Source organism: Monodon monoceros, unplaced genomic scaffold (assembly GCF_005190385.1).
Source record: "Monodon monoceros isolate NGI ecotype Baffin Bay Population unplaced genomic scaffold, NGI_Narwhal_1 Super_Scaffold_20, whole genome shotgun sequence".
Classification (NCBI taxonomy): domain Eukaryota; kingdom Metazoa; phylum Chordata; class Mammalia; order Artiodactyla; family Monodontidae; genus Monodon; species Monodon monoceros.
This window is the reverse complement of record NW_021703777.1, coordinates 58,842,657-58,865,005: the sequence shown is the minus strand read 5'-3', so window position 1 is coordinate 58,865,005 and position 22,349 is coordinate 58,842,657. Positions and strand designations below refer to the sequence as shown.

Sequence of the window (22,349 nt, the reverse complement as noted above, 5' to 3'; positions counted from 1 at the left end):
ACAGCACAGAGAACTGTATTCAATATCCTGTGATAAACCATAATGGAAAAGAATATTAAAAAAAAGAATGTGTGTATATATATGTATAACTGAATCACTTTGCTGTACAGCAATAATTAACACAACATTGTAAATCAACTATACTTCAATTAAAAAAATATTCTATGGCAAGAGAAGCCATTGCAAAAGCAAAATAAATAAATAAATAAATGAGTGTTCTGTTTCTGGTCTAAAGCTAGTGAGGGATTATCGTTTTTAAAAATAACTGTGAGATTTTAAAAAATTAATATATCTATATTCTCTTTCACAGATACTCTTTTGGTCAATAATATGACTACTGAATTGATTGTCCATAAAGTTAAGGTATTTGCTATTCAATTTCTGATTCTAATGATTTTCCAAGTAGCCTTTAGAACTGCTTACCAAATTATATTATCCAAAAAAGATCCTAACAATTTTAATCCACATCCAGTAGTTTCCTTTCTATTGCATATTCAGTGAGCAACACAGATCTAGCTGATCAGAAATGGGTTTGATAGCTCAGTGAAGTGTATTTAATTGTCACAATTTTTTACAGCAATTTTACCCCAAATCCAAGCCTGTTTGTTAGACTAATAACAACATACCAACTGACTGAGTTAAGTAGTCCAGACAAGAAGAATATTCTGGCCAATGTCAACAGATGAGTATATGAATGTTATGAGTGTTTGTGTACCCCCAAAACTCATGTGTTGAATCCTAACCCTTAAGGTGATGGTAGTAGAAGGTGGGGCCTTTGGGAGCTGGGTAGGTCATGAGGAAGGAGCCTTCATGAATGAAATTAGTGCCCTTATAAAACAGGCTTGGGCTTCCCTGGTGGCGCAGTGGTTGAGGGTCCGCCTGCCGATGCAGGGGACGCGGGTTCGTGCCGCGGTCCGGGAGGATCCCACATGCCGCGGAGCAGCTGGGCCCGTGAGCCATGGCCGCTGGGCCTGCGCGTCCGGAGCCTGTGCTCCACAAGGGGAGAGGCCACAGCAGTGAGAGGCCTGTGTACCGCAAAAAAAAAAAAACAGGCTTAAGAGAGATCTCACAATTCCTTCCACCACTTAAAGACACAGTGAGAAGTTGGCAGTTTGCCACCCAGAAAAGGTCTTCAGTAAGACCCAATCATGTTGGCACCCTGTTCTTAAACTTCTAGACTAACTTTGAGAAATACATTTTTAGTGTGTATAAGCCACCTAGTCTATGGAATTTTGTTATAGCAGCCTGAATGGGCTAAGAAAGTACATAAATAAATAAATTCAATAACATTGTTTATTTTTAATATAAAATTTGTGAAAATAAACTGAGATATACAATAGAAGACTTTAAAATAAATATTGAGATAAATATTATAATGATGATTTGAGAAAAAAGGGAGATTTATAAATGACAGAAATTAATCCAAAATTGTTCAAGTCATTCTTTAGTGATTTTTCATCTACTATGCATGATTGCTAGTTTTTTGTTTTCACTTGTATATATATATATATATATATATATATATATGTGTATATTTTAATTGGGGTATACTTGCTTCACAATGTTGTGCTAGTTTCTGCTATACAGCAAAGTGAATCAGACATATACATACACACATCCCTTCCCTTCTGGATTTCCCTCCCATCTAGGTCACCACAGAGCATCAAGTAGAATTCCCCATGCTATACAGCAGGCTCTCACTAGTTATCTATTACATACATAGCAGTGTATACATGTCAATCCCAATCTCCCAATTCATCCCACCCATCCTTTCCCCTCTTGGTGTCCGCACATTTGTTCTCTATGTCTGTGTCTATTTCTGCTTTGCAAACAGGTTCATCTGTACCATTTTTCTAGATTCCACATATATGTGTTAATATACGATATTTTTCTCTTTCTGACTTACTTTGGTCTGTATGACAGTCTCCAAGTCCATCCACATCTCTACAAATGACCCAATTTCTTTCCTTTTAATGGATGAGTAATATTCCATTGTGTATATGTACCACATCTTCTTTATCCACTTGTATATTTTCTTAAAAGTAATTTGGTGTTTACTGAAAATTTAAGTACCTGGGGATAACCTGCTTTTATGAAGAAATGCTCGTTTTGTATCCTGGCATTTTATACCACCTAGTTAAAGAGTAGGACAGATAAAAATGTTTGTGCTTATATCAGACATATCAATGATATTAGATTCTTAATTACCAACTGCTAACATCTAGTTAAATTTCTTTGTCCCACTACTGGGCATATATCTGGAGAAAAACATGGTCCAAAGGGATACATGCACCCCAATGTTCACTGAAGCATTGTTTACAATATCCAAGACATGGAAGCAACCTAGATGTCCATTGACAGTGCAATGGATAAAGAAGTTGTGATACATATATACAATGGAATATTACTCAGTCATCAAAGAGAATGAAATAATGCCATTTTCATCAACATGGATGGACCTAGAGAATGTCATACTGAGTGAAATAAGTCAGAGAGAGAGAGAGAGAGAAATATCGTATGGTATCACTTATATGAAGAATCTAAAAAGAAATGATACAAATGAACTTATTTACAAAACAGAAACAGATTCACAGACTAAGAGAACAAACTTATGGTTACCAGGGGGGAAGCATGGGAGGAAGGGATAGTTAGGAAGTTTGAGACTGACATGTACACACTGCCATATTTAAATGGATAACCAAGGACCTACTATATAGCACAGGGGCTCAATGTTATGTGGTAGCCTGGATGGAAGGGGAGTTTGAAGGGAGAATGGATACATGTATATGTATGGCTGAGTCACTTTTCTGTGCACCTGAAACTATCATAACATTGTTAATCAGCTATATTCCAATATAAAATAAAAAGTGTGATTAAAAAAATTCCCTTGTTCACTATAAATATTGGCAAGTTAGTATCAAAGTTATCCAGTGTTGTATTTTCACTAGTGATTTTTCTATCACCTTGAAATCTCTTCCAGCTTTCAGGCTTGAAAAATCTACTCATCTATATCTACCTAAACTTATTTTCTACTATTCTTTGAGATATATACTATATTTAATAAGCAAACATAAATTGTTTGGTTGATCTAAATTCCAACACAGCCACTTTACTGAGACAAATATTTCCCAGTCTTACAGCTCCTCCCCTGCTCAGATTAACTTAGTGCTAATGGATCTTGCTTTCTTCCACATCACTATGGTATGACGGAATATTTCATTTATGCGTGTGTGTATCTCCTTAGATACACTCATTTATGCATGTGTGTATCTCTTAGCAACTGCTCCACAAATAAATGTGCTAAAACAAGGGTGTATTTCCTTATTTATGCATGTGTATATCTCCTTAGCAACTGCTCCACAAATAAGTGTGCTCCAAAAATAAGGGTGTATACAGACACACTCACACACAAACACACTTTATAAATTATATCAAATAGAACTGATTGTTATAAGTTATATGGTTTCTATGCATAATAACAATAAAGTTAGCATTTTCTGTATAGCAGCAATGTAAAGTAATTTTACATAAACTTTCAGTTCAATTGATTTTTTAAAATATACTGAAGGGGAATATTTTTGACTAAACAAATAGAAGTACTCTTCATATTTTTTCTAAATCTGTCATAGTCTATCTGAGGAAGTCTTCAGGAAGTTTATGTTCAGAGTGTGCTCAGCAGAAAGATTATTGTGAAAATTATTTTTATTTAATATAAGGATAAAATACTCACACACATATGGTTAGTCTGTTATAGGTGAAATGCCTGGCAGTGACAAGTATTAAAATTGAAAATGTGAATTCTAGTAACAACAAAAATTGTGCCAACTAGAAAATAAGTATGCTTAATGGAAAAGTAAAAGTGCAAAAAATCAGATTAAATACTCGTCCCCATGTCTCAAAAAGGAAAAAAATAAAGTGACTGGGATATATAGCTTTTTTAAAAATGGGTGCTGAAATTATTGACAGACCTTAAATTAGTAGCTGTAGTGCAATATATGTTTTTTCATTCCTTTGATTTTGGTTTTCTGCTAAAATTTTAAATCCCAGACAAATAATTTAATTAATATATTCTTTCTAATAAGTAAGAATAGTGAAAACATTTGCCCTTTATTTATGAAACTTCTTGACACAAATTATTTAATAATTAGGTGCATTTATTTTTAAACTTAGTAACAGTGCTTAGGGGAAATAAATAAATATCTTTTGAAATTTGGGGTTAGCTAATCTTAGTTCCTTTACCAACATACTGGTGATAATTTCAGCATTAATAGCTTCTAATTGCTGATTGGTCTTCTTTCTCCTTAATATTTTTCTTAGTTTTTGGTGAGGCTTTTAATATACACAACCAGGAGGTATTTCATCATAATGATTGCAGGCCCAATTGTGACAATTTCAGAAATTACAATACTTTCAATAAAATGAATGAGCAAGTCAGTGGAAGAAAATAATTTGATGGTACGTGACAAATTCACATGAAAAGTCAACCAGCTGTCATTTGGTTACTCTGATTTTCCAAAACAGAAACTCATATTCTGATAGAAAGCCCATGTTGAGGATTATTATGAAGATTATGTAAAATCTAGATGAAATGGACTCTTCTTTTGTTTTTGTTTGTGGTGAGAAAAATACAGTTGTAACTGAATCTTAAACATAAAGGTGTTAAAATTTTATTTTATTTTCTAACTTATTTCCCAAAGCCTGCTTTAGAAAATGCATGGCTAGTATTTTCCTGTATAGAGAATATTACATCGGTTATTTTGAGTTAATAAAAAAAAGAGTCTAACAAAACACAATACAGATGATGGAGCCATCACAATCGTAATTTAAATTATTTGTAAGTAAATTGCCTTTAAAATAACCAACTCCTTTTAATCTATTTAAACAGCTGAGAGGAGCTTCAAGATTACAGAAGAGCAAGACGCGGAGATCACCTTCCTCCCCACGAATATATCAGAAATACATCTACATAAGGAACAGCTCCTACAAAACCCCTACTGAACGCTGGCAGAAGACCTCAGACCTCCCAAAAGGCAAGAAACTCCCCATGTACCTGGGTAGGGCAAAAGAAAAAATAGAGACAAAAGAATACAGACGGGACCTACCCCACTGGGAGGGAGCTGTGAAGGAGGAAAGGTTTCCACACACTAGGAGGCCCCTTTGCAGGCGGAGACTGCAGGTGGCACAGGGGGGAAGATTCGGGGTCATGGAGGAGAGCACAGCAACAGGGATGTGGAGGGCAAAGCGGAGAGATTCCCGCACAGAGGATCGGTGCCGACCAGCGCTCACCAGCCCAAGAGGCTTGTCTGCTCACCTGCCGAGGAGGGCGGGGCTGGGAGCTGAGGCTCGGGCTTTGGTTGGAGCGCAGGGAGAGGACTGGGGTTGGCGGCGTGAACACAGCCTGAACGGGGCTAATGCGCCGCAGCTAGCCAGGAGGGAGTCCAGGAAAAGGTATGGAGCTGCCAAAGAGACCAGAGACTTTTTCTTACTTCTTTGTTTCCTGGTGCGTGAGAAGAGGGGATTAAGAGCACAGATTAGGGGAGCTCCAGAGGTGGGCAGGAGCCACAGCTATCAGTGCAGACCCCAGAGACGGGCATGAGACGCTAAGGCTGCTGCTGCCACCACCAAAAAGCCTGTGTGCAAGCACAGGTCACTCTCCACACCTCCCCTCCCGGGAGCCTGTGCAGCCTGCCACTATCAGGGTCCCGTGATCCAGGGACAACTTCCCCGGGAGAACGCACGGCGCACCTCAGGCTGTTGCAGCATCATGCTGTCCTCTGCAGCCGCAGGCTCACCCCGCATACTTACCCCTCCCTCCCCCTGACCTAAGTGAGCCAGAGCCCCTGAATCAGCTGCTCCTTTAACCCCGTCCTGTCTGAGCGAAGAACAGACGCCCTCAGGCGACCTACATGCAGAGGCAGGTCCAAATCCAAAACTGAGCACCAGGAGGTGTGCAAACAAAGAAGAGAAAGGGAAATTTCTCCCAGCATCCTCAGGAGCATCGGATTAAATCTCCACAATCAACCTGATGTACCCTACATCTGTGGAATGCCTGAATAGACAACGAATCATCTCAAATTGAGAAGGTGGACTTTGGGAGCAAATATATATATATATATTTTTTCCCTTTTTCTCTTTCTGTGAGTGTGTATGTGTATGCTTCTGTGTGTGATTTTGTCTGTATAGCTTTGCTTTTACCATTTGTCCTAGGGTTCTGTCTATCAGATTCTTTTTCTTTTTAAAATTTATTTCTTAATAATTATTTTCTATTTTAATAACTTATTTTATTTTATCTTCTTTCTTTTTTCTTTCTTTCTTTCTTTCTCTTTCTTTCTTTCTTTCTCCCTCCCTCCCTCCCTCCCTCCCTCCCTCTCTCTTTCTCTCTTTCTCTCTTTCTCTCTTTCTTTCTTTCTTTCTATTTTTTCTCCCTTTTATTCTGAGCTGCGTGGATGAAAGGCTCTTGTTTCTCCAGCCAGGCATCAGGGCTGTGCCTCTGAGGTGGGAGAGCCAACTTCAGGACACTGGTCCATAAGAGACCTCTCAGCTCCACGTAATATCAAATGGCGAAAATCTCCCCAAAGAACTCCATCTCAACGCCAAAACCCAGCTTCACTCAATGACCAGCCAACTACAGTGCTGGACACCCTATGCCAAAAAACTAGCAACACAGGAACACAACCCCACCCATTAGCAGAGAGGAGGGCTAAAATCATAATAAGGCCACAGACACCCCAAAACACACCACCAGACGTGGACCTGCACACCAGAAAGACAAGATCCAGCCTCATCCACCAGAAAACAGGCACTAGTCCCCTCCACCAGGAAGCCTACACAACCCACTGAACAAACTTCAGCCACTGGGGACAGACACCAAAAACAACAAGAACTAAGAACCTTCAGCCTGTGTAAACGAGAGTCCAAACACAGTAAGTTAAGCAAAATGAGAAGACACAGAAACACACAGCAGATGAAGGAGCAAAGCAAAAACCCATCACAACTAATAAATGCAGAGGAAATAGGCAACCTACCTGAAAAAGAATTCAGTAAAATGATAGTAAAGATGACCCAAAATCTTGGATATAGAATGGAGAAAATACAAGGATGTTTAACAAGGACCTAGAAGAACTAAAGAGCAAACAAACAATGATGAACAACACAATAAATGAAATTAAAAATTCTCTAGAAGGGATCAATAGCAGAATAACTGAGGCAGAAGAATGGATAAGTGACCTGGAAGATAAAATAGTGGAAATAATTACTGCAGAGCAGAATAAAGAGAAAAGAATGAAAAGAACTGAGGACAGTCTCAGAGACCTCTGGGAAAACATTAAACACACCAACATTCGAATTATAGGGGTCCCAGAAGAAGAAGAGAAAAAGAAAGGGGCTGAGAAAATATTTGAAGAGATTATAGTTGAAAATTTCCCTAATATGGGAAAGGAAATACTTAATCAAATCCAGGAAGCACAGAGAGTCCCATACAGGATAAATCCAAAGAGAAACATGCCAAGACACATATTAATCAAACTATCAAAAATTAAATATAAAGAAAAAATATTAAAAGCAGCAAGGGAAAAAGAAAACAAATAACATACATGGGAATCCCCATAAGGTTAACAGCTGAACTTTCAGCAGAAACTCTGCAAGCTAGAAAGCAGTAGTAGGACATATTTAAAGTGATGAAGAAGAAAAACCTACAACCAAGATTACTCGACCCAGCAAGGATCTCATTCAGATTGGATAGAAAAATTAAAACCTTTACAGACAAGCAAAAGCTGAGAGAATTCAGCACCACCAAACCAGCTTTACAACAAATGCCAAAGGAACTTCTCTAGGTAGGAAACACAAGAGAAGGAAAAGACCTACAAAAACAAACCCAAAACAATTAAGAAAATGGTAATAGGAACATGCATATTGATAATTACCTTAAATGTAAATGGATTAAATACTCCAAACAAAAGGCATAGACTGGTTGAATGGACACAAAAACAAGACCCGTATATATGCTGTTTACAAGGGAACCACTTCAGACCTAGGGACACATACAGACTGAAAGTGAGGGGATGGAAAAAGATAGACATTCCATGCAAATGGAAATCAAAAGAAAGCTGGAGTGGCAATTCGTATATCACACAAATAGACTTTGAAATAAAGACTATTACAAGAGACAAAGAAAGATACTACATAATGATCAAGGGATCGATCCAAGAAGAAGATATAAGAATTGTAAACATTGATGCACCCAACATAGGAGAACCTCAATGCATAAGGCAAATACTAACAGCCATAAAAGGGGAAATTGACAGTAACACAATCATAGTAAGGGACTTTAACACACCACTTTAGCCAATGGACAGATCATCCAAAATGAAAATAAAAAAGGAAACACAAGCTTTAAATGACACATTAAACATGAGGGACTTAATTGATATTTATAGGACATTCCATCCAAAAACAACAGAATACACATTCTTCTCAAGTGCTCATGGAACACTCTCCAGGATAGATCATATCTTGTGTCACAAATCAAGCCTTGGTAAATTTAAGAAAATTGAAATCGCATCAAGTATCTTTTCTGACCACAATGCTTTGAGACCAAATATCAATTCCAGGAAAAAATCTATAAAAAATACAAACACATGGAGGCTAAACAATACACTACTTAATAACCAAGAGATCACTGAAGAAATCAAGGAGGAAATAAAAAAATACCTAGAAATAAATGACAGTGAAAACACGATGACCCAAAACCTATGAGGTGCGGCAAAAACAGTTCTGAGAGGGAAGTTTTCAGCAATAAAATCGTACCTTAGGAAACAAGAAACATCTCAAATAAACAACCTCACCTTACACCTAAAGCAAGTAGAGAAAGAAGAATAAAATAACCCCAAAGTTAGCAGAAGGAAAGAAATCATAAACATCAGATAAGAAATAAATCAAAAAGAATGAAGGAAACAATAGCAAACAACAATAAGACTAAAAGATGGTTCTTTGACAAGATAAACAAAATTGATAAACCATTAGCCAGACTCATCAAAAAGAAAAAGGGAGAAGACTCAAATCAATAGAATTAGAAATGAAAAAGGAGTAGTAACAACTAAAACTGCAGAAATACAAAGGATCATGATAGATTACTACAAGCAACTATATGCCAATAAAATGGACAACCTGGAAGAAATGGACAAATTCTTAGAAATGCACAACCTTCCGAGACTGAACCAGGAAGAAATAGAAAATATGAACAGACCAATCACAAACACTGAAATTGAAACTGTGATTAAAAAGCTTCCAACAAACAATAGCCCAGGACCAGATGGCTTCACAGGCGAATTCTACCAAACATTTAGAAAAGAGCTCACACCTATCCTTCTCAAACTCCTGCAAAATACAGCAGAGGGAGGCATTCCCAAACTCATTCTACAAGGCCACCATCACCCTGATATGAAAACCAGACAAAGATGTCACAAAGAAAGAAAACTACAGGCCAATATCACTGATGAACATAGATGCAAAAATCCTCAACAAAACAATAGCAAACAGAATCCAACAGCACATTACAAGGATCATAAACCATGATCAAGTGGGGTTTATCCCAGGAATGCAAGGATTCTTCAATATATGCAAATCAATCAATGTGAAACACCATATTAACAATTGAAGGAGAAAAACCATACGATCATCTCAATGGATGCAGAGAAAGATTCTGACAGAATTCAACACACATTTATGATAAAAACCCTCCAGAAAGTAGGCATAGAGGAAACTTTCCTCAACATAATAAAGGCCATATATGACAAACCCACAGCCAACAATATCCTCTATGGTGAAAAACTGAAACCATTTCCACTAAGATCAGGAACAAGACAAGGTTGTGCACTCTGACCACTATGATGCAACATAGTTTTTGAAGTTTTAGCCACAGTGATCAGAGAAGAAAAAGAAATAAAAGGAATCCAAATCGGAAAAGAAGAAGTAAAGCTGTCACTGTTTGCAGATGACATGATACTATACATAGAGAATTCTAAAGATGCTACCAGAAAACTACTAGACCTAATCAATGAATTTGGTAAAGTTGCAGGATACAAAATTAATGCACAGAAATCTCTTGCGTACCTATACACTAATGATGAAAACTCTGAAAGTGAAATTAAGAAAACACTCCCATTTACCATTGCAACAAAAAGAATAAAATATCTAGGAATAAACCTATCTAAGGAGACAAAAGACCTGTATGCAGAAAATTATGACATTGATGGGAGAAATGAAAGATGATACAAATAGATGGAGTGATATACCATGTTCTTGAATTGGAAGAATCAACATTGTGAAAATGACTCTACTACCCAAAGCAATCTATATATTCAACACAATCCCTATCAAATACCACTGGCATTTTTCACAGAACTAGAACAAAAAATTTCACAATTTGTATAGAAACGCAAAAGACCCAGAATTGCCAAAGCAATCTTGAGAAAGAAAAATGGAGCTGGAGGAATCAGGCTCCCTGACTTCAGACTATACTACAAAGCTACAGTAATCAAGACAGTATGGTACTGGCACAAAAACAGAAATAGAGATCAATGGAACAGGATAGAAAGCCCAGAGATAAACCCACACACCTATGGTCAACTAATCTATGACAAAGGAGACAAGGCTATGCAATGGAGAAAAGACAGCCTCTTCAATAATTTGTGCTGGGAAAACTGGGCAGCTACATGTAAATGAATGAATTTAGAAGACTCCCTAACACCATACACTGAAATAAACTCAAAATGAATTAAAGGCTTAAATGTAAGGCCAGACACCATCAAACTCTTAGAGGAAAACATAGGCCGAACACTCTATGACAGAAATCACAGCAAGATCCTTTTTGACCCACCCCCTAGAGAAATGGAAATAAAAACAAAAATAAACAAATGGGACCTAATGAAACTTAAAAGCTTTTGCAGAGCAAAGGAAACCATAAATAAGACGAAAAGACCACCCTCAGAATGGGAGAAAATATTTGCAAATGAAGCAACTGACAAAGGATTAGTCTCCAAAATTTACAAGCAGCTCACACAGCTCAATATCAAAAAAACAAACAACCCAATCCAAAAATGGGCAGAAGACCTAAATAGACATTTCTCCAAAGAAGATATACAGACTGCCAACAAACACATGAAAGAATGCTCAACATCAGGAATCATTAGAGAAATGCAAATCAAAACTACAATGAGATATCATCTCACACTGGTCAGAATGGCCATCATCAAAAAATCTAGAAACAATAAATGCTGGAGAGGGTGTGGAGAAAAGGGAACCCTCTTGCACTGTTGGTGGGAATGTAAATTGATACAGTCACTATGGGGAACAGTATGGAGGTTCCTTAAAAAACTAAAAATGGAACTACCACATGACCCAGCAATCCCACTGCTGGGCATATACCCAGAGAAAACCATAATTCAAAAAGACACATGTGCCTCAATGTTCATTGCAGCACTATTTACAATAGCCATGTCATGGAAGCAACCTACATGCCCAATGACAGACGAATGGATAAAGAAGATGTGGTACCTATATACAATGGAATATTACCCAGCCATAAACAGGAACGAAATTGAGTTATTTGTAATTATTTGTACAAATTGAGTTATTTGTAGTGAAGCTGTGAGAAAGTGAGAGAGTGGCATGGACATATATACAGTACCAAACGTAAAATAGATAGCTAGTGGGAAACAGCCGCATAGCACAGGGAGATCAGCTCAGTGCTATGTGACCACCTAGACGGGTGGGATAGGGAGGGTTGGAGGGAAGGAGATGCAAGAGGGAAGAGATATGGGGACATATGTATATGTATAACTGATTCACTTTGTTATAAAGCAGAAACTGACACGCCATTTTAAAGCCACTATACTCTAATAAAGATGTTAAAAAATAATAATAATTAAGCTGTAGGCTTCTGCACATTTAAAACTGGAGGTGATTAGCATGATCTTAGGGTGGAATTTTGGGCCTTCTTGCTCACCCTAGCTATTTGCAGCACCACATTAAATATCAGTGTTTGCTGAAGAAGGAACACTTATGTCCCCATGCCTCCTGTGGGCTACTTTTCAGCCTCCAGAAGCAACTTCTGTGACATGCCAAACATCATACAGATCAAAGAGATTGTATCTGTGAATACTGTGCTTGGGCCTTCAAGAGTTCCCACAATCTGGCAGTGCACCGGATGATTCACACTGGCGAGGAGCCATTACAATGCGAGATCTGTGGATTTACTTGTCGGCAAAAGGCATCCCTTAATTGGCACATGAAGAATCATGATGCAGAGTCCTTCTACCAGTTTTCTTGCAATATCTGTGGCAAAAAAAAATGAGGGGGGCAGCATAGTGGCTCACAAAGCAAAAACCCACTCTGAGGTGCTGATTGCTGAAGCTCTGGCTGCCAATGCCGGCGCCCTCATCACCAGCACAGATATCTTGGACACTAATCCAGAGTCCCTGACACAACCTGCAGATGGTCAGGGTCTTCCTCTTCTTCCTGAGCCCTTGGGAAACTCCATCTCTGGAGAGCGCCTCCTGCTAGTAGCTAGCTGAAGGGCTGTCAAGGTCATACTGTAGTGGAAAGGAACCTGTGAGCCTGAAGGATGATGGGAAGATCTTTGTGCGAAGTGGCAGCAGTGGAGGTGCTGAAGGACTGGTCATGAACTCGGATATACTCGCTGCTACCACAGAGGTTCTGATTGAAGATTCAGACTCTACTGGACATTAGTGGAAGGGAAGACTTTGGGCACTGGGACAGCTAAGACTTTGTATTTAAAAGACAAAAAGGACCAAAAAAAAAAAAAATTAGAGCATTTAAAATCCAGTAAAATAAAAAAAATTAGAGAATTTTCAAAAATTCCCTAATATACCATTTTAAAGAGAAATAATTATTTTTCTTTCAGCATAATTGTTTGTGAGGACTATTTCAGGAACTTTGAAATATAAAATAAGAAAAAGAATTTTAGCATGAAACAATAATTACGTGGAAAGGTTTTATACTTTTTATGGAAAATTTATCTATTATTTATAAATTTCACTTTAGAAATATTATGCATTTATTAAATTTATATTTTGTGCCAAACACTGCATGAGTTGTTTTATTTCAGTTGTTTTACTTAATATTTCTTGCAAAGAAACTAAATTGTATGATTTGTTTTTCACAGATATCTATAAGGTATTAAATTTTCACCAGGGATTGTAAATTGTAAAGAAAAACAGGTGGAACAGATTTTTCAATACTCTAATTTGAGGGGAAAATTTAACATGTTTTAAATTTGTTATAAAGCAGGCAAATTTGATGAAAATGGAATAGGTCAAAATGCAGAGTTCACTAATATGAAGACGTGATATATTCTAAAAGTTACTATTAAAAAATGTTTGTAAGGTCTTTTAATATTCAAATATTAAAATTGCCTCTTTTTCTCTTTTTTTGAAACAGATGAGGGATGTTTATAACATCTAGATAAAACATAGGTTACATTGTCTCCGGTTTCGGTTTGAATGAAAGTATTTTTTCCTACTAATAAAACTGTTGCCAGTGTTTGTGATTTTTTTTTTTTATCTAAGATCTTGTACTCAGCTATTTATTTATTTATTTATTTATTAACATCTTTATTGGAGTATAATTGCTTTACAATGGTGTGTTAGTTTCTGCTTTATAACAAAGTGAATCAGTTATACATATACATATGTTCCCATATCTCTTCCCTCTTGCGTCTCCCTCCCTCCCACCCTCCCTATCCCACCCCTCTAGGTGGTCACAAAGCACCAAGCTGATCTCCCTGTGCTATGTGGCTGCTTCCCACTAGCTACCTATTTTAAGTTTGGTAGTGTATATATGTCCATGCCACTTTGTCACAGCTTACCATTCCCCCTCCCCATATCCTCAAGTCCATTCTCTCGTAGGTCTGTGTCTTTATTCCTTTCTTGCCCCTAGGTTCTTGATGACCTTTTTTTTTTCTTTCTTAGGTTCCATATATATGTGTTATATATAAAATTTGTCCATTTCTTCCAGGTTGTCCATTTTATTGGCATATAGTTGCTTGTAGTAATCTCTCATGATCCTGCAGTGTCAGTTGTTACTTCTCCTTTTTCATTTCTAATTCTATTGATTTGAGTCTTCTCCCTTTTTTTCTTGATGAATCTGGCTCATTGTTTATCAGTTTTGTTTATCTTGTCAAAGAACCAGCTTTTAGTTTTATTGCTCTCCTGTAGCTTAATTATGCCTGCGAAGATTACTGCACCTTTTTCCAATCACCTTTCCCCACCCTCCCCAAGCTCCCCATACCTCAGAATGCCCTGCTTCTTTATTCTTTATCCTGCAAACCTCCCAAGGTTCTCACCCTCGAGGTGGAGGTTCGGAGAATTGTTCTCCCTTCTCGTTTGATTGCCCTGGAAATAGTCTGCTGCACACCTCAGCTTCTCAGCAGTTTGGCTTGCTGTGTGTCAGGTCTTCTAATATATACGACTTGAAGAACAAGTTTATGGCTAAACTGGAGTTTGAAAACTTAGACCAATGTGGGGCATTGGTCTTCTCCTGCCCTTGGACTCAGACTCATATTGGAACTTACACCATTGGCATCTGCTCTAGACTTAGACTGGAAAAGCCATCTGTTCTTCTGGGTGTTCACCTTGCAAACTCCATATCTTGGGACATCTCAGTTTCTCAGCCTCCATAACCACTTGAGCCAATTCATTACATTAAAAAAAAAAAAAGTATAATAAAAAAAACAAGGTTCCTGAGTGATCCCTTTTCCTTCTGTAAGCAGATAGTAAATCAGTATTCAAAATTTTTCCTGGGGCTGTTTTTCTTTACTAAATAGTAAACTTTAGGTAACTAAAGTTTGTGTCTTCAAAAAAAGTGTACTTCCTAAGGTAACATACACTCTTTTGGAAAAGTTTTTAGCAATGCAGCATTACTAATTTTAATTACCTGCAATCTATACTTTCAGAATGTACTTTCTTGAGGTATATATGTCTTATTTTGCTGTTATGTAATCCATCTGGGTAGTTGATAGTCTGATTTAAAATCAACGAATTGTTCTTATTTCCTATGTGCAGAATTAAGAGATAGAGGTCACTGGGGAAATCTTTTGTATTAGGAAGGGTTTTTCCTTGAGTTTGTTTCTAACTTATAGCTTAATTTTCCACTCCAAACACAATCATGCTTTTAATCATGGTTTTGCCAGTCTCCTACTAGAAAAATTATATATACATATATCTGAGTATATATATAATATATTTAAACTTGTAAATGTATTTTTTTAAAAATCTATTTTTTACATAATAAAAAGCATGCTTCTGAGTTGTTTCCTATGATGATCTATGCTATGGTTGAGTTTGATCATGTTACAGAGTTAACTTTGGGGTGAATAGTCATTTTTTTCCCTAGAAGTATTTAAGTATCAGAACACAAAATGTAAAGGGATTGCCATGTCAGAAATTTTTAGGAAAGCACATGGTACAAGAGGTATAGGCCTTGGGTGAATGAGTGAATATCAAAATAAATGAGGATAATATATTTGCTGTTAAAAAATAAGTAAAAGTCCAAACATAATTCCATGTAATTCTATGTGTTCTTCTCATTTTGCAAGTATCAACATCTGAAAACATAATATGAAACAAAAATTAAATGTTTGTTATATTACATTGTCATTATGTATGTGTATATGTGTGTGTGGTCGGGAGAGAGAGAGGGAGAGAGAGAGAGAGAAAGAGGCTATAATATATCATATGAGTGTCATAACCTAAGTTTCAAGGTCTGCTTAGTAGAGGTCTAGAAAAGTCTGAAGTAAAAGGAATAACAGAACAGGACAAATACTGGAACAGCAGGGAGCAATTCTTTCAGACAAGCAAAATATGTACCAAACTGTGATGGTCAAAATAATTATGGGTTCACTGATCTCAGGAAACAAAAGAATGTAGAAATGGGGATTTGGGATAGTAGCAAGGCTGAAATACATGTAAATATGTGATCTTACTAGGAAATTGCTTTCAATACAAAAAAAGGAGTCTGATATTGAGTCCTTCTACCACGAATCTGGTGACAGGCTCGAGGCAAAATGATTAGATCCCTTAACAGACATGTTATTGCTGGATGTGAGGAAAGGCAAAAGCAAGAATACTGGTCCAAGTCAGGTCTTCATCTGATAGATAAAACTATTCTCATAGTGTTAGGGCTTGTGTGTTTGTGTGGGTGTGCATGTGTGCACATATTTGTAAAGATGAGATTATTTACATATGTTAATACAAGTCATCTGCAACACTCTTCCATCAATAAAAGCTTCTGTGATGTATATAGGAAAGGCATAAACACTTAAAAGAGAAAATCCCTGAGCAGCTGTCTATAGGAGTGAAGCTGAGTGAGCTGACCTGACTTATCTGAAAAAATAACACTGTCAAATATTTCTGCCTTTTTTTAAAAAAAAAGATATGTCCTCATTCTCAGGAAAGTTTTTGCCTTTTTCTTACTAAGGAATTTAGTGTATCAACCATGATTAAATAAACAAAACACTCCAGTAGTTTTCCTGGGGCTCATCAAAAAATGACAAGCCTACATTACCAATATTCCTGATTTAAAAGTATTGTTTTATTAGAGTGACTTTTTCAAAGTGAAGAAGAATTTACAAATTCTTCTTTTAACAACAATTTAAGTGAAAAAATATGTTGAATACAGTAAAATCAATATTGGAATATTCTCATAATTAAATGATTTAAACTCAGAATTGATATCTATGACCCAAAACTGCTTAGAACAGGGTAAAATAAGCAGAGCCAATCTATTAGTGTAGTGCTTATCTTGTGGTAAACATACATATTATCTAATTATTTTCAACAAAGTGTTGTGAGGTAGGCATCGTTTTTATTCTCATTTTACACAGGAAAAAAAATTTGGCCCTTAGATGGGTGGGATGGGGGTGAAGGAGGTCCAAGAGGGAAGGGATATATGTGTATACACATAGCTGATTCACTTCACTGTACAGCAGAAAGTAACAAAACATTGTAAAGCAAATATATCCTGATTAAAAAAAAAATAGAAGTATTAAGCAAGAAACTCTGAAAAGTAAGAAATATATTCCAGATTTTGATGCAAATATGTTCTATATAAACAGAAAGGATGTTCTGTCTAACAAACATTTATCAACAATATTATGTGCTTGGAAGATTTTAGATGAAACAGATTTGATATCTTTTTTGATAGAGCCTATGGTCTAATGGCTTGCTTCAATTTCAGTGAAAACAGAATTCAATATATAAGGACTACAGTAGAGAGAACATGTACTTAATTTTATCTCATGGAAATGGAATGTACTTTGGAGGATGGGGATCCTACATTTGGTTTTAGAATAATGAGTAGAAATAACCAGTTGAAAATGTTTAACAGCATAAATCTGAAACCAGACTCTCTAGATTTATATTCCAGCTCCCAGTTCACTAGCTAAGTATGTTGATTAGGATAAATGTGTCTCAGTTCCCTTACATATAAAATGAGATAATAATAGTACATAGATCTTTTGTTAGATTTAAGTGCATTTATATATGCATATTGCTTACAACAGGGCTTGTTTTAGAGAAAAACTATGGAAGTGATTACTATTATTATTATTATCACTATCACTATTATTACTCCAGACATGACATGCACTAAACACACAGTGTACACACACCCGTAGACATTTAAGTGAAGTCAAGGAGGCAAAAAACAGCATGGTATGTTTATGGAGCCACAAGAAATTTGGTGAATGAGGCATGAAGTAGTAAGAGGGGTTAAGGAGAGGTAGCATAGGGCCAAATCATAGAATGACTTAAATGTTATATTAAAAGACTTCAACTTCATAATAGGGAACAGTTGAAAGGTCTCAAGCTCTGACATTGGCAGATGTGTTTTTATGTACCACTCCGGGGGGAAACAATTGATTTGAGTGCAGCAGAAGCAGGGGTACCTAGGGGGCTACTGTTATGGTTGAGATGAGAAGTGATGAGGACTTAAATTGATACAATAATATTAGATACGAATAAAAAGGGGCAAGCACATTTTAGAAACATAAACAGAAGTGTTTGAGTGATTTGATGAGGGTAAAGAAGAGAATTGAAAATTCCTTTTAAGATTTTGGTAACACTGAAGTCAATCGTGTTAAAAAAAAAAAATACAAAGGTACAAAATAAGCAAATTCAGTTTAACACATGATGCTTGGGCAGGCTTGAGATGCCTGCCTGGCAAGAATGAGGATGCCCAGTATAAAGTAATATACACTACCCTGGAGCTATATTTGTATTGAACCATCCATAGGACTCTAGATATTTGTTTCACAGTTTCTTAAATTTATAAATGTAGAATATGGCCTGCCACAAGAGAAATTTCTCAGGCAGTACAAGTTCTATTGTAATTTTTTTTTGTTATTGTCAATGTGATTGTTGTCAAACTCTATATTATGAAAACTTGATTTTTAATGAAAATAAATTGAAAATATGCAAATGCTGTTTCAGAATAAACATTTTTGTTAGATGTTTCAGTGAACTTTTAGGAAATGTGTGTTTACTCACTTTGGGGACAGATGAAACAGAGAAACAAAGAAATTATCTGAGCTTGCTCCTAGAAGAATTCTTTCTCCAACTGAAAATTCCTCTAACTCCCCATTGCAATTTAGTAAAATATACATCCACCTCTTCTGGTACTAAGCATTTTTTAATCTTTTTAAATTTTTTCCACTACTAATCAAAATGGAAACTTTAGGTCTTACACTTTGGTTACTAATTACCTGCTGCACTTTATATTATGTGACCATTTTATGATTCAAATTGAATTCAAATAATGAATATAAAATGAGTAGGGCCAGCTTTTCTACAATAGCTCTTTGTATTTTTATTGCCTTTATATTATTTTTTCTCCTTTGCAATCAAATTTCACTTACAGAATTGGCAAGAGCTAAAAGCTCTGTACTGTGTTCTTTAGACCTTTTATTTATTAAAATGCTTTGGGTACAGATTAATTTACTTTGCAAATATTTATTGTTGTTTCACCTGACTTGAAAAGGGAGCTGTAGGCACTTTGATAAATGAATTGAGAGGTTGTCTGGCTTCTCCATACCTTCTGGAATTACTTTTATCCTTTACTGAAATGATATCTTGCAATTTTCTGCTAGTGTGTCCCTAGGGAAACCGCAGCTGATATTTCTATGAATTCTATTGCTGCAGCAATAGCTCTATTTTCCTTTGCTCTCTGTTAGTGGAGATACATTGTTATAAAAAAAAATGTAACCCTCTGAAGCACTAGGTTTTTGTATGTCAAGCCTTTTAGTTATGCATTACAGATAGAAATAAATGAGGTTGAGTTGTAAATAGTCAGGAGAATGGGTCTTTAATCAGTGGGATATTGTCACAGGATAATTCTTGGTATGCATTACGGTTCTAGCAACTTCTTATCAGACACTCCATTTATCATAGCACTTCCTTAGTTGTGTATGACTCTGACAGTTACCTGGTCCTCTTTTTCTGTAAAGATGCTGGTCTTAGATATAAAGCTCTCTCTTTTATCAGTATAAAAATAAAAGATTTAGTTCAGCTTCAAATTGTACTTGAAAAAAATACAAATGCAATGGATTCCACATGTCACTGTTAAGTCAGGTGAACAAATAATAGGTGGACTCTTCTATGGGATAACACAGAAACAAGTTAAAGGTGAAATTTCTAGTTGACTGGGTAAAGTCAAGAATTTTTCTCACAAACCCACCCAATCCACTGGTTGCCTTCAATATCAACGGAGGCTGTGTCCAACAACTTCCTGCTTCTTTCCATTAGAAATTCTATGACACTATTTTATTCATTTATTCAACAGATTTGTATTGAAGCCCCACAAATCATTAGATACTGTTCTAAGCTATGAGGATCAGCAGTGAATGTGAACATAGAAAGTCACTGCCCTCATGGGGATTACCCTTTAATGGAACGGAAGACAATGATGAACAATGAATTAAATGCATGAGTGCTAAGAAGGAAATAAATAAATCAGCCTAAGTGGGCAGAAAGTGACTGAAAAGTTTTATTTTAAACATACTAGTCAGGGAATGTCTCTCTGACTGGGTGACATTTTGGGCAGAAACATAATGAAGTAAGGGAACAAGCCCTATAAGATATCTGGGAGAAGAATATTCCAGGCAGAGGTAAAAACCATGGCAAAGGCTTGAAGGCAGAATTTCAGGAATAGTTGGTGTGTTCCAGAAATAGCAAGAAGCACAAATGGCTGTAGTTAATGAAGCTAGGAGGAGAGACTAAGTCAGAAAAGGAGAAAAAAGCATGCAATGCTTGAAGGCCAAGAGGAAGACTTTGGCTTTCACTGAAGGAAGTTGGAATCTATTGGCTTTCAGCAAAGTGACATGATAAGACTTTAGTTTTTAAAAGATCACTCTAGCTACTGTAACAAGTAGTGAGACCACATGTTTTGATTTCTACCTGGAGTATTGACAGGCACAGCAAAATACCAACATATCACCAGGTCCACCATGCTGAGGCTGATGGATTTTTTTTTTTCATTTATTTTGTCCATTAGAATTTTAATTTTCAGAGTTAGGTTTTTAGTTTAAGATCTTAAATGGGAGAGATATTAATTAGATCTTCATGGACTAAAATATCTGTGTATTTACATAGCAGATCATTTCTCAGGTCGGGATGCCTACCTTTCCTGGTCTGGGGTATCGGAGACCCTTGGTAAATCTACAACATGGTTCCATAGCCTCTTGACAATCACATGTATTACACTTCCCTTTAGTTCATTGATTATATTAAAACTGTTATTTTTGATTCTTATATGTAAACAATTGGTACAATAAAATCAATGAACACCAGAGGGGGAGAACAGAAGTTATTTGAAAAGTCCCTTAAAATTTTTCTATAATTCTAAGTCATCTTTATGTGTTACATTCCTTAAAAATAACAGAAGAAAACAGAGTCCAAAATGAGTTTTAAAGTTTATGCACATGTTACTATGGCTCAGAATCTCTGTCCCTGAGATAGATTATAGAAAAGGATCAAAGTCACAGCCCCTCCTCTCCAACTCAAACAGCACCATTTCCCCTCAGCTGAAATGAACAGTAAATATTTCCACAATGGCTTGGTTCTGAGCTGTTGGCAAAACCTCAAGGTGTCATCTAATTATCCAGTAAAACAGGCCAGCTCCTGAGTGTCAGAGACTTTGAACTATCAAGGAAAACCACCTTCAAAACAATGTGAAAATTGTCATGGTAGAAACTGCTAGGTTTTACACAATATATGTCTCCCCATTTTTCTGTAGAGAATAGAAATTGTAGCTTGGCACAAGGCAGCTGACTAGAAGACTACATTGTTCGGCCTGCCTTGCAACTAAGTGTGGTCACATTAAGTGTTGACCCATGGAATATGAGAAGTATGGATGAGTAGAAATTTCAGGTCTTATTCCTAAGAGAAGAGTTCCACCATCATTTCCCTTCCTCCTGCATCTTTCTAATAAGAGTACAAGTATGGCAACAAGTAACCTTGGACCTTGTACGTGAGGGTTATGCCACAGAGATGGCAGAACCACAAAATACATGGGTCTGTGTCTATGACACCATGATGCTGATCCATTATCTTGGATTAATTACTCTCCCATCATTGCTTTTGAGAAAAATCAACTTGCTTCTTATTTGAGTCACCTTACTTTGGGTCTTTGTTATAGCACCATATGTGTAATCTCTTAAAAATAAAAATTAGTGGGGTTTCTAATAAATACATCCATCCTTTCAATAAAAACACGACCACCATAGACAAGCCAACTCTATGTCTCTGAAGCTGAGAACACTATTCTAACTTTAAAATCCAGATTAAGAAAACTTTACTACCTTCTTAGTTATATAAGATCACCTTCACAAGGTGAAAGGCCTTTTCTGTTTTCTAAGGTGTAGCTACATTCTGTACTTTAAAAAAATTTTTAAATGAATATACTGCCATTATGTATAAACTGATTCCAACAAATCATATATTTTTCCTCACTGATCTGTATTTAGAACTTGTAATTGTGTCAGAGACCTGATTTTGGTTTGATACAAAAGTGTTTCTAAAAAGTTTGTCTGGGGGCTTCACTGGTCGTGCAGTGGTTGAGAATCTGCCTGTTAATGAAGGGGACATGGGTTCGAGCCCTGGTCTGGGAGGATCCCACGTGCCATGGAGCAACTAGGCCCGTGAGCCACGACTACTGAGCCTGCGTGTCTGGAGCCTGTGCTCCGCAACAAGAGAGGCCGCGATAGTGAGAGGCCTGTGCACCACGATGAAGAGTGGCCCCCGCTTGCCACAACTAGAGAAAGCCCTGGCACAGAAATG

General features: G+C 36.7%; 1 pseudogene; it reads left to right on the top strand.

Annotated features, from left to right (window-relative positions):
* Positions 1 to 12,747, top strand: part of LOC114902401 — a 30,614-nt pseudogene extending 17,867 nt beyond the window's left edge.
* The last annotated feature ends 9,602 nt before the right edge of the window (positions 12,748 to 22,349 follow it).